We start from the raw sequence: 14,055 nt of genomic DNA on the forward strand, positions 1-14,055 counted from the left end.
CATTGCAATTGTTTACTTTTTTATTACTCAGTGAACCTGGGCCCTGTTTCATAAAACTTATGTCACGTAATACAGGAGATCACCATTCCAATTACATGCTCAATACAGCTGATAGGATCAGCCGTTCCTGTATTACAGGACTTCCAAGTTTTTTTGAAACAGGGGCCTGAGGCCTGTTTCATAAAAGTTACAAGTCCTGTAATACAGGAGAATCACCATTCCAATTACATGTTCAATATAGCCGATAGAATCAGCTGTTCCTGTATTACAGGACTTCTAAATTTTTATGAACAGCCCCTGATTGATTGTATTTCTCACTTTTCACATTTATTATTTGATGTTTAGCATGCATTGTAAAATGTCTAATTGCAACAAAAAAATTTCTGTCTCATCATAGAAATATGAGAGATACAAAAAGAGAGATTCAGAGTATAATTAACTTTTAAACTTTCTTTTAGAAACTCAGAACACATTTTGAAATTCAAATTTCCAATATATTTTTTAAGCTTTCAAATGTATTTCATTTCTGTCAAAGTATTGTTTACAAAACAGAATATATTACTTTTGTAATTATAAATTCACACAGGAGGTGCTAGAATGGAATAGGATAATAATAATCAATAACAAATTCGAATAAATTCAAATTAATTTTATTTATCAAAGATATAATATTATTTCTACAACTGTATTTGCTTACATCGTGATGCCTGTCTTACAGACAGTAGTTCATAAACTTGAATACTTGGCTAAGATGAAATACTAGCTTAGAATGCATTTCAGTTCTCTCAAGCGATTCTTATTGTCCTGTTAGTGTCATCCCTCACTCATCCACCATTACCCTCCATAGCATGGTAACAAAACACCATATCAATTTTATCCACTGTCCTCAGTAACATGATCTGAAAAAATAAATTGATATCAGTACCAGAAATTTAATATAATTTTCTTTTATCTTGGCAGCCACCAACATTTGTGCATTAATTGCATCAAAATTGTATTCCAAGAGCAGTATATCACGACTTATACAAGATGCTAACATTATTATCATTGAATGCAAAGTGGATGCCGGTTCAGTGGTGAATGCCAAGAATGGCTTTTCCAAAACTTGAAAGTAGACTATAAAACTTCATACTAGGGACATCATGACAAATTGAATAACATTTTGTCCAAATGCTCTTGTGGGTGGAGTTAACTTCATTGTATATAAGAGTACTAAATCTTATTATACTGAAGTTGCCAATCTTTATTATATTAAAGCCACATAGACAAGAATTCACAGCAATACGGCTGATTGACACGGACAAACAACCTCGAAATCAATTAGGAACGTACTGAAGGCTATGGGAAAACCTCCAATCACGAAAATTTTACCTCCTGGCCCCCTAGAGACCCCCAATTTTTTCGACATTTGAAATCAGCATCGCACAGAAAATTCGATAAAAGCTATTTTGTTCAGCCCCGGAGATAAGCCTATAGCCATAGTTCAATTTCAACCGAATTCAAATGGGGACCCGGGAAATTGAGTTTTCATCGAAAATTTTTAGTTTTCCCAAATACGAAAAATTCCCAGCCAAAATAAGATCGCTGTGAAAACTGAATACCAAATCTGTTCATACTACACTGGAGGCTACGGGAAAACCTCCAGACCTTCCAAATTTAGACTACTTCCAGATTTAGTAGACCTTCCAGACCTACTTTATAATGCCTGAATACAGGCGAAGTCATAGAGGTCTTTCTTTAAGCTAAGGTAACTTTTCTCCATTCAATACAGATAAGTGGTTATACACAGTCAAAGTCCTGGAATGTGACAGAAATTAATTGTTGATGAAAACATCTGAAGGCCCCTTTTAATACGTCAGAAATAAACCCTCCTCTACTCAGTTACTCGGCACTAGTTATACATCAAGTTAATGAACATTCCGTTCTTATGTCCAGTCAAGAAAAGGCTATAAAGGGGATTTTTTGGAAGACAATGTTTGACCCTGCAGTTCTGTTTAGGGTAGTGAGGAGGTAAACATATCAAAAGTCCCCACCCCTACCCCATGTGCTAAGGGTGGTTCAAAGGTACCATTTTTTGGTTTTCTCACATATAAATCTAAAACTATGAATCTTACGTACATATTGTTATTTACAAAATGTAAGCTTACATAATTTCTTACAATATTCATCTCCACAACTTTTTCTATACGTATCTCTAGTTTTCGATGTATCCTCTCTTGAAGGTGTAAATTTGAAAAAACATGTTTGCCTCCAATATATTTCAATTTTTGCTCTTATAATTTTTAAAAATCGATGGAAAAATTCATGCTGATTATGAACTTATAAAGCATTGAATTGTCTTCAATTTGATGTATAATTTCACACTTATACGCATTCCCTATACCTGTTGCAGCAGCATTAGTGTTGATTCTGAAATCTCCATTTTTTCAACAATAGACCAATTGAACAAAGGAATTTGGAGGGAATGTTTTCGACACAATTTTTGACTTTGCAGCTTTGTTAAGAGACTAGTTACGAGAAGAACATATCAAAATTCCTAACTCATGTGCTAAAGGATGAGGGTGGTTTGAAAATTGCATTTTAAGCGTTTTGCTCCCCGCTCATATCTTGAGAACAATGTGTTCAACTGACATAACTAACTATTCAAAAATGAAGCTTAATAAATTCTCTACACTTTTTGTTCGCTGGAATTTTGTAATATTCTAAACAGTTACCAAGATATTCGCTCTTGAAGGTGTGTAATTGTTAAAATGACAGGTTTTTATCAATGTTTTGCTCTTTCAGGGCTTATAAATCTCGAACAATGCATCATAAAAACTGATGCTTATAGAGCATTGAATTCTCTTTGAAATGATGCTTTATTTCACTATTCCAAGTTTCCCTTTCATTGTTATAGCAGCTTCAATGTAGGGGGTGAAATTTTCATTGCTGAAACAATTGATCGTTTGAAAATCACATTTGAAGGGGGTGTCTGTGAAACAATTTTTGACTTTGCAGCTTAATTTGGACCAGTTAGTAGGTGAACATGCCAAAAGTGTGCATCTTTATCCCCTCTGTTGAAGGTGTGGACCGCTGAGTTAACACTTGTTGCAGCAATGAAATTTCACTTTTATTGTTTTACCTCCTTAATACCCTAAACAGAACTGCGGGGTAAGAAATTGTCTTCCAAACATTTCCCTCTATACCCTTTTTTGAGCATCCATTGCCTGGACTATTATATTAGCTTTAGTATGCTGCTTGATAGACCATAAATTAATAGTTAATACTGTTACTATTGACTTGACAGTTAGTAGTAACAGTTGATAATAATGTAAGAAAAGCATAATAATGTCTCCTCAAATATTACTTACAATTGATATGATGGGCAAATGCTTTCCTCAAAACCACAAATATTGAATAAGAAGATAGTCACATCATACAAGGTAGACCTGAAAAAACATTTTAATTGCATTTAAATTCAGGTTTCCAAAAATTCAACACTCTTGTGAAAAATCATAACTTATTACTCTTGAAAGTTTTAATTTTTTGAGAAATGAATTTAGAAGATTTCCATCTCTCTTTGAAATTCAATGGATGGGACAGGAATAATTTTATCTGTCCGCCAGTTATATTGGACGGGAATTGCAGGAAACTGAAAAATTAAGCGAACCAAAACTTAGTGATTCTTGATCATCCTCAATGGATCACAAGGTGAAACACTGATCAAATGAATGTAACCTATAATTGGTATAGAGAAACAAGTTTTAGACTATCTGGAAATATTTCTCAGATCTTATATTTGTTATTTTATCATAGATTGGATTATTTCAAACAGTTGAGGCTGTAAAGGATAGAATCCAGTATTAGAATTAAAACAACAAATCTGTGCGGTGGGGGGAATGACCCTCTGTTCCAGAAAAAAATTAGTTTGTTACTCATAAACATAATGAGTTAATGGAGTTAAAACACGAGGAGAAAAATTAATGTTCTTGCAGCTTACTGAAAAATGGTAGGAATCATTTTCTTTAGCTCACTCATGGATTCCAGAATTAACTAAAATCTCAGTAATCACATTTTTATAAATGAATCGCTAACCGCAGAAAGGAAACATGTCCAACTGATAGCATTGTAATGGCGAGGCCACGTTTTGAATAATCATTTAGGCCTACTGCAGGGTTAGATTTTATCAAGTGTTTTGTCTCTTCTGTAAAATTATGAAAACTGGACATGGTGCCTTTCTGCGGTTAGCGATTCAGATAGGTTCACAAATATTATTTAATGGATTGAATTTTATATTATTAAAAAATTATATTCAATTATGAATGATTCATTATAAGATGATAATGTATTATTATTGTATGAATCATGATTTTTTTTGAAACATTAATTTCTTTTGATAGAGTCCTGTTGAAAATATAAAACTTTCTGAGCTCACGGAGGTCCATGCCTCTATGCCCCCCCCCCCCCTGGAGCCCCACTGCCTCTAGGCACACATTTATACAACAAGTTAATTAACATTCGTTCTTATTAGTTTCAGTATTATGCTGCTCGATAGGCCGGCCATTAAGGCTAGGGCCACACGAGCGCACAAAGTGCATCCGTTGCAACTTACTTTTTGATGTCCGTTGTGGAAATACATAGAAGTGAATTGGTGACAACACACGAGGTACGTGCGTACCAAGTAACGGAAGTCGTAACGGACGGTGATTTTTGAACTGCGTAGAAATGCTACAATGCATGTCGAGACATGCAAAAGTTATTACTTTGTCAGGTTCAATTGCGTAAAGCCAACTGACGTTGACGCACCACACTCAACGCTCGTGTGGTGACATTGGCGACGGCCACAAAAAGTAAGTTGCAACGGACGCACTATGTGCGCTCGTGTGGCCCTAGCCTAATAGTTAATAGTAATTGTTACTAATTACTATTGATAACTATAACTAACTCACAGTTAATAGTAACAGTTGATAATTAATTGTAAGAAAAGCATAATAAAGTCTCCTCAGATATTACTTACGTTTGATATGATTGGCAAATGCTTTCCTCAAAACATCATACAAGGTGGACCTGAAAAAAAAAACATTTTAATTTTTTGCTTCTATACAATTCTAAAATTTCTTGAGCTGTGTCTCAACACTGTTTCAATAGGCCTTACATTACAATAATGACACAGACACACAATCATGACACAGACAATCTTTAAACTCAATTATTTAATTCTATGTAGCCTATGCCAGATACATCTTGTATGTATTCTTAAAATAAGATTGACCATGATATAATATACAGTTAAAGAATAATAATTAAATTTAGGTAACACAAAGTAACTCATTAACCAAAGCAATTTTTCAAATCATTCTAACTGTATAATTATGTAACTGATATATTATTTATTACTTCTTAAAGTCCAACTTTGTAAATGGAAGTTAAAATTTTCATGTTTTTAATGTATATGACTATTGTCAATGCTAACTGTTGTTTAGCCTGTGACAAATAATAAATTGATTGAATTTCATCACAGCAACATTTTAATAAAAAGTTTGTAGGCTATCTCCACCACAATCAGAAAATTGATTTTAGTACCTAGTTTGAAAATAAAGAACAGTAATAAATCCCTGCATTGATGGTGCAAAGAGATATTTTTATCAGCAAAATTTATAAAAGCCATTGGCTATAATATGAACAGTAGGATCCCTGAAGGTGGCTAGGCCAACAATAGTTGACCAACACAATCTAAAAAATTGAGGTCCACGTTGTAATAGCATGTTTGATCAGCAATGGCGTTGCTATATATCATTGTTTATCATTCGAAAAAGCAGATAGCACTACGGCCGCTATTCCATTCTAGCTCCGCAATGTTGCCAGATGGTTTTTGAACAATGTGGAAGTATAATTAATAAACAAAATATTTAATCTCAATCATTAAAATTTATAAATACCGAATTGAAATAATCATTGAAAACTATATTTCATTGACGAATAAAATATAATTTGTATTTGAAACAGAATGAACAGTTGATTATACCAGTATTAGGCTAAATATCGACTATAGAAGTCAGTTGCAAGGCTGAGAATCGGCAAGGCTGTTCCACTATCTTTCTTTAATACCATTATAACATGGACCTCACTATAGGCCTATAGGTAGTCGGAGAGGTCTGTGTAAGCCAATACTACTCAGCTGTACTGCATAGCATATCAGAAATAGGCCTATAGCAATAATCTGACTATCAAACAGACTTATTAATGGAAACCTATTTTCAGGTTTTCAACTTTAAATATTAATAAAGGAACATATTATAATAACAAAATTTAGGTCTACTCAAAATATGTTGCCAAGATATTGTGAAATAAGGCCGTAGGCTAATGCAAACGACCTACCGTACTTATCGTTTGTAAAAGAGTACTGTAGTCATCAGTACAATATGTCAATATCATCATTTGACAAATTACTTGAGAAATAGCCTAACATAATTCATGTCTAATTTTTTGTATAATTATATTATAAAATGAGTTATTTTACAGAACAGTAGCTTACAAATTTCTATCCTAACCTAAGCTGTAAATAACTAATAGTGAGTAGGCTAGGTTTTTGATTCATTCAAATTTTCCAAATAAGTGCAGTATCTCTTGAGTTTTAATTTATTGTGATGTATTCGGTGATTCATTTAGAGTATAAATTCAACCTTCAAAATTATTCAAATTATTATTCCTGGACTGAAAATCAAGTTAGTGCCAAAGCAGTGTGTGATCACATAACCTTAACTTTTGGACAACATCAACATTTTATCAAAATTTTTGGAGAGAAATAATACAGGCTTAGCCTCTTTTTCCTCCAATGTCATAATTGTATTATATCATAGTGTTTTATACAATCAAATGAAATAAATGAATACCCTGACTTACCTTATTGGGGAGACAGCCACTCGGACGACAGAGCGCTCGGTCGACTTTGTAAATAAGCCATTTACCACTCTGTCGACATTGTAGACAAACTAAAATATAGCTAATCCATGACGTAGGCAGCTCTCAGCGCTCCAGGTGAATAATTGCTTTCAAATATGTAGCTCTATGAATCCCTTTTTCCAAGCTTCGTTCTCCAAAAAAGGCGCGCAAATACGAATTTAAAGATTTTAAGATTACGAATTTTAAAAGTTTGTTTCAGATAAGTAATAATTTTATTTTCGTAAAAGATGTGAAATGATATGAATTTATGGATATAGTTTATACTTGTCCTCTGAATATAATTTCTGTTTGTTTCAGATGCGTATAATTTATTTTTCGGAAAAGATGTGAAATGATATGAATCTATGGATATAGTTTATACTCTTGTCCTCTGAATTATAATTTATCTGATCGTTGGACAACACATCCATAGGAGTTTATTCATGAAATAAATTTCCACACTTCTATAGAAAATCAAGTGACACGAGTTTTGTGAGAAAATAGAAAAATAGTTTGAATTGATGGATTTTGGAACTGAAATTTGGACATAACGAGTTGGAACAGTTTACTATTGAGAATCAGATCAGGTACCAAGATCATGAGCTGGAAAATATAAATTCAGCATAACTTAATACATTTTTATTTTATTTTCAGGAATAAGTCAATGATATATAAAATTAAAATCAGAATAATAGATATTTTTTTCTCCAAAAATAAGTAAAAATGTAGTATGAAAAAACAATCAGATAGATTTTGTATATTCTCTTGAGTAATATTCAAATACCAAGGCATAAAATTACAATCATCAACATTTGTAAGAAACAATTTATGAAGAGTCTCATAATAGAACGACAGAAAAAAATGATATGCAATAATATAAAAATTCAAAGAAGGAAATACGGTAGTTGTTTTCAGATGTTCATATTTTTTTATTAAATCAATAAGTCAAGCAGTATGTAAAATTACAAGCATCAATTCGTAAGAAACATGTAGTGAGATTCTCATAATATAAACGACAAAACGAAAATTGTATACATAATGATATAAGAATTAAATAAAAAATAGTTTGCTTTCAGAAGTTCAGCATGTCATCATTTTACTTCTAATGAATTCTTGTAAAGTACTGTGAAATTACAATCATCAAAATCTGAAAGAAACATTCAGAAGAAGTTTCATTAAAAAATGAATAAAAACAACAAAACAAAAATACAGTAATAATAATATTTAGAAAATTCAAAAATGTATAGTTTATTTTCAGGTGTGTGGTGTGTATCATGTCACAGTCCCAAAATATTTCCCAAATGTTTATCAACTTGTATAAACAACATTATTATAATCAATTGCAATGTCAAATAAAGAATTCATTTTTTCATTATTTAACCTGCAACTTAGGTCAAGTGATCATAATGCACAATGGAACTGAAGCCACAAGTGAAATAGAAATGTAGTTGGGAATACAGTACGAGCTTTGATTCAGTAAATGTACATGGATATTTTCTTCATGGTATTTTCGAATAGAGAATTTTTCTCAAAAGAATATTAATTTTTGAAAAAATTATCGTTTAAAAAAACTCAATTTCATATTTTATTTATATTAATATTATTGATTACCTACTTATTCCATTATCTCACAAAAGTAATAATCAGAAAAAAGTTTTAGGCCTACCGTACTGTTTTTGCACAATCTTAAAAAATGATACCCCACTTCATCATAATATCTGTGACGGGGTAATAAATAATATTTAATGATATATAAATAGTATTTAAATCAAAAAAAAATATTATTGATATATAGACAGTGGTATCAATAGAAAACTTTTATGGAGGAACAACCAAAATAAATTCCTGTTGCCATAATTATAATAGCTTACTATAATAGGAAACAATCAAAGCAAAATATTCACGTTTTCAATTATTTTACTGACCTGGGCAATAGTAATTTTAGTGAAACCCTTCATACTCCAATATCGCTATATACATCATCTACTTCTGATCAAAGAAATAATGAGACTATAAAATATATTCATTGACGAGCAAAGCGAGGTCCAAGATTCAAGTTGACTGTTTTGCTTTTCTCTCAATGTTTAATGTTTATATATTGCGCATTTACGGCGAAACGCGGTAATGGATTTTCATAAAATTTGACAGGTATATTTATGTTCCTTTTTAAATTGCGCGTCGACTTATATACAAGGTTTTTGGAAATTTTACATTTCAAGGATATATAAAAGGAAAAAGCAGCCTCCTTCATACGTCAATATCAGAGTGAAAATCAGACTATAGAATTATTCATCATAAATCAGCTGTCGAGTTGACTATAAATTGCATGCCATGACGCATGCAATTCAATATCTCTATGTAACTTGGTAAAAAATTAGCACCTGTGTAGACTATAAATTACATGCCTCATTGAATGCAATTTTTATGCACTATTAAATAGGATGCAAAGAACTTATAACAGCTCCTCTGGGCGCCTAGATGTCTTCTGGTTTTCTCGCGCTAAATTCTGGAAAGCGTTATATGTTAATTGAATCTTGTGTAAGCATGATCTGATCAAATAAATAGTTAGTGTATCAGTGTGGATGTGCTTATGGTTTGGGACGTCGTTATAACTGCGCGAGGTCTACTGTTCACAGAACTACTAGTGATACAAAAATGAAATATATGGGTACCTACATTGAATAATCGAGTGTTAGTAACACTAATAGTAGCTCTACTCACAATTTTAACACAACAAAAAAAAATTGTCATAGAAAATTTGTCAATGTCATAGCAACTGCTATCACAATTAGTATTATCAATTACGCGTATTTACAGTCAATAGACAGGCAGACAGACGTTAACATTAATATAGAACTTATAAATGAATTATTATGTTGAGTATTATTCAGCTGAAATCATGTGTCGGCGCATAAAGGACAGTCAGTGTGATACCACCTGCCAAATAGCATCAGCTTTTTTAAATGAATTGAAAAATTACATTAATAGCATCTAATTAATTCCAGCTGGCTAAATGATAAAAAAATCGAAACAAATTTTTCTTCTTTAGCACTTTCAATGTTATTTGTATATTCTGAAAAAGGACGATGGAGTTAGGTCCGCCGCAAAGTAGACCCACGTTAATCCACGAAAAGCAACCCCGCTGTGGAATGTTTTTTAAACCATTGCTATAAAATTATTCATAATCAATCAGCTGACAAGTGATTATTCATTGCATGTATTACACAGATGTCTAGAGAAGCCTATCAATGGTTTACAAAACATCCCACGGCGTGGGTTGCTTTTCGTGGATTAGCGTGGGTCTACTTTGCGGCGGGCCTTATTGAACTCTGCTGTCCAACGAACTTGACCTGTAATAAGGTTCAAGAATAAGTGTTCAACATTTGAAGCTGATTGATCAATTCTCTCTAATGTTATTGTAGAACATACAAACAGATGGACAACGACTTTGGCCTTCAGTAAGTCAAAGGTGAGAACTCGCTAACGCTCGTTCAATAAATCATTGCAATTGTTTATTTATTCTACTACTCAGTGAAACCTGGGCCCTGTTTCATAAAACTTATAAGTCACGAAATACAGGAGGATCACCATTCCAATTACATGCTCTATACAGCTGATAAAATCAGCCGTTCCTGTATTACAGGACTTCCAAGTTTTTATGAAACAGGGGACAGTGACTTACAAGTCCTGTAATACAGGAGAGTCACCATTCCAATTACATGTTCAATATAGTAGCCTAATATAGACAGTTCAGACGGGCTTTTTTGCGCAATCCCCGAGAAATAAGGAAAAATTTTGCGCAAATCCCCCTCCCCCTCCCCCTCCCCCTCTGCGCCCCCCCTCTCCTCCCCCTCACCCCTCTCCCTCTCCCTCACCCTCCTTCTCCTTCTCCTTCTCCTCTCCTTCTCCTTCTCCAACAATCTACAACAATCTACAACAATCAGCGGTGTTGATTCACAAAACGTTTTAAAATCGATTTCTGTTCCGAGTTCGCTATTGATTGAATGATTATAATACGAAGGTGCGAAATCCAGGAACATCCAGTATAAAACTTCCTTCTTACCTAGCAGATTTTCGTATGGATAATACTCACTATTCAAATATACTTTAACATTGTAATATTACAGCTGTCAAAATTAGATATTGATTTTTTAATTTTATTCTTTCAATCAGTTTGAAATGCAATTATAATATATTTTGGAGTATCAAAATTCGATGTTGTGCGTACTGACCAAGAATGAACAAGTGAATTTTGCAAATTTGGTAATTCACAAATTTCCCAATGACGGAAACTTAATTTCAGTGGAGTGTCGGCATCGAGCAGTCTCAAAAATTTCAATCGCACATGATCTTCTAAAGTAATGTAGGGCATCCGCCATTGGAGCTTAGTATTTTTACACTAACCTCTGTACCGGTTGCAGACTCGACGCAATTGAGGTCTGAGGGCGACCTCAATAATACAAGCTCTTGTTTCAAGTTTAAAATTATTCTTTGAAAATCTTCAAAAAATGGAAGGATTAATTTCAACGGCACACAGAAAGTGAATTTATTATCTGTTAGCTCATATCCTGCTCTGTCAAAACCAGCTAATGATATGTGTTTTTATCAGATGCGTTCTTCACAAGAATAGCTTTATTGTAGAAGTTAAACCAATTAATCTTGATTTGGAAATTTGTTGACCTGCTATTCGTATCGTATTTCATCAAAAAGGTTGCCCACATGTTACTGCTTAATTTATAGTCTGCTGCAATGGGCGCACAGCCGGTTGAGTTGCCTCCCCTGCTACTGTAATCGCAGGCGCTGCCGGTTTTGTACAGCTCACCGTTCCCTCAATTAATATAAATGATTTGCAAGGTAAAGTGTACACATCCATGAATTTATTCCATTCGAGCTTCATCAGAGTTTTTTATTTCTTGTCCGAATAAACTGTATGTGTATGAACTGGAATTTGGTTATGTCATTATAAAACTGAAGCTCTGTCTGTACGTCCAGAATATCACTAATTGATGCGCCTGACATGTCGCCAATTAACTATAAAACCAAATCTTTCCAAAGTTCTCGCACTTTTAGCTGATAACGCCCTATTGCTTTTACTAGATGTTGTCGCTGTCGCGACCTTTTCTCTAATGACTTGATTATGCGTACACGTACTACGTGTACGCGGGTTGAAAATAAGATATCCCATTACTTTGTTTTTCACGTATGTGCAGTCTAATTTGTAATGTATCTCCGCGGAAATCAATAAACGATCCGTTCTGGTCTGTTACCTTTACATTAATAGTTTGAATTCGACGTGTATTCAAAGGTACATAAATAATTGGAGAGGGTACTTCATTTATTAAATAACCGCTAGGAACCTTTGGCAAAAATTCGTAGATTATATGTTTTTCTTTTCCGTTAAAGTAACTGCCACATGCTAAATTACATTCAACAAGAATACCATCAATGCTCGATATGTTAACCAGATGTTTGGAATAATGCCATTTATTTGCTTGTAAAACTACATTATCAAAACCTAGTATCTTAGCAATCGAATCAGAACGTGTTAATCAATAGGCTTATCAGAATAATTTCAATCTTCATAGTATTGCATTTGCACATATAATAAGTCTATTCTTCTTCTCATCATAGTTCAATTTATGCTTTATAGACTTTATAATATCCTCAAGCTCATATGCACCGGTATCCAACAAGATTAACTTATCACCATATTTGAAGCTAGAATTTGTTCCTTTGTTTACATTGCTATACTATTGTAACTACAAAAATTAATCAGACCAATTTCCCATTCACTTTTTGTCCAATTCTATAATTTCTTGTGAATGTTCGTAAAGGTTACTTGACTTGATCTTAACGTTATAACGACCATCTTGTGTGTTCAACACAAACACTTAATTACAACTGATTTGCAAGAAACAATAACGTGAGATGACCACAAATATCACTATCTAATGGTTGCAGGTGATCCAAATTATAAAATATATTACTCCATTTTCTTTTTTCCAATATTTGTCCAATTCGTATGGAGGTTGTAAATTTCCAATTGGATCAAAATACCATACATTAGAGCAACTTCTTATATGCAATCCAGTGTGTCCCCGGTTGGCTGTGCTTGTCCAAATTCACGATCGCATTTTCGTTTTTTAGAATTTTTTGGGTAATGCATCTAGCATATATATTCCTCTTAAACGAATTTGTAATAGCTAGCCAATCCATTAAATCATAGTACTCAATTCTCCTTCAATATTCATGGTTTTTTCTTGCTCTTCTTTTCTACGTTTCTTAACTTGAGGGAATAAACTCACACCATATGATGATGGTGGGGGTGGGGGTGAATTAAAAGTCGCCCACCACTAAGCGGGGGGTACGGCTTCAAATAATACCCTTTACCTGCTATATGTTGTTTCAACTGAGCTATAGCCTTGCGTCCAATATCATTACTATAACTTCTCTCTCATTCTTCTTCTTCTTCTTCTTCTTCTTTCTCAAAGAACCACCAAAGTAATTTTTAGCTTTCATTACATTCGTAACAAGGTAACTGAGACCTCTCTCGGCTAGGGGAGTTTCGGATTTTTAAAAATTTCCACGCTGCGTTCGCTAGAATTCTGTCAGCTTTGGCTCGATTAGAATTATCACTATTTAGTGAATATGCTATATCGTGGGCCTTACAAGCTGGTCAAGTTTGTTTATTCCAGGATCTCCACGAGCTAATCGCTTTTCAAGTTTGGTTCCTGGTCCGCAATACTGGTACCCAGGTGCTATTGGGATTTCAAAGGGTGTTACATCGATCAATTTATTTAAAATAGTTGAAGTAATACCTGTAGCAGTCCCTGCCGTCCCCTTAAGTACTTTCGCCGCCGAGCTTAAGAAGACTCTCCCTCGTTTTCTTCCACTTTGCTTTCTCTACATACCACCATTGTCATTACCTTTCAACTCAATGGTTGAACATTAACTAAGTAATTAATTAATCATTACACTAACTTAATCTAAAGAAAAATGGAAATTTTCTATTAATTTGGAATAATACTTTGAATCATCTATTTGAAATGCATTTCAAAAACAGATGGCCCCATGCGTTATCTCCTATTCTCACTACTGCTTTTTCCTCTATTACGAAAGCCATGACAAAAATCC

At 33.5% G+C, this 14,055-nt stretch overlaps 1 long non-coding RNA gene across 1 annotated transcript; it reads right to left on the reverse strand.

Moving 5' to 3' along the window:
- Positions 1-637: 637 nt before the first annotated feature.
- Positions 638-5,660, reverse strand: LOC111053635. Its single transcript, XR_005573897.1, has 3 exons — positions 4,997-5,660; positions 3,351-3,428; positions 638-899 (listed from the first exon to the last, which is right to left on the reverse strand). It is a non-coding gene; the product is annotated as an uncharacterized LOC111053635 (long non-coding RNA).
- Positions 5,661-14,055: the final 8,395 nt, after the last annotated feature.

This window comes from Nilaparvata lugens, unplaced genomic scaffold (assembly GCF_014356525.2).
Source record: "Nilaparvata lugens isolate BPH unplaced genomic scaffold, ASM1435652v1 scaffold5617, whole genome shotgun sequence".
NCBI classification, from domain to species: domain Eukaryota; kingdom Metazoa; phylum Arthropoda; class Insecta; order Hemiptera; family Delphacidae; genus Nilaparvata; species Nilaparvata lugens.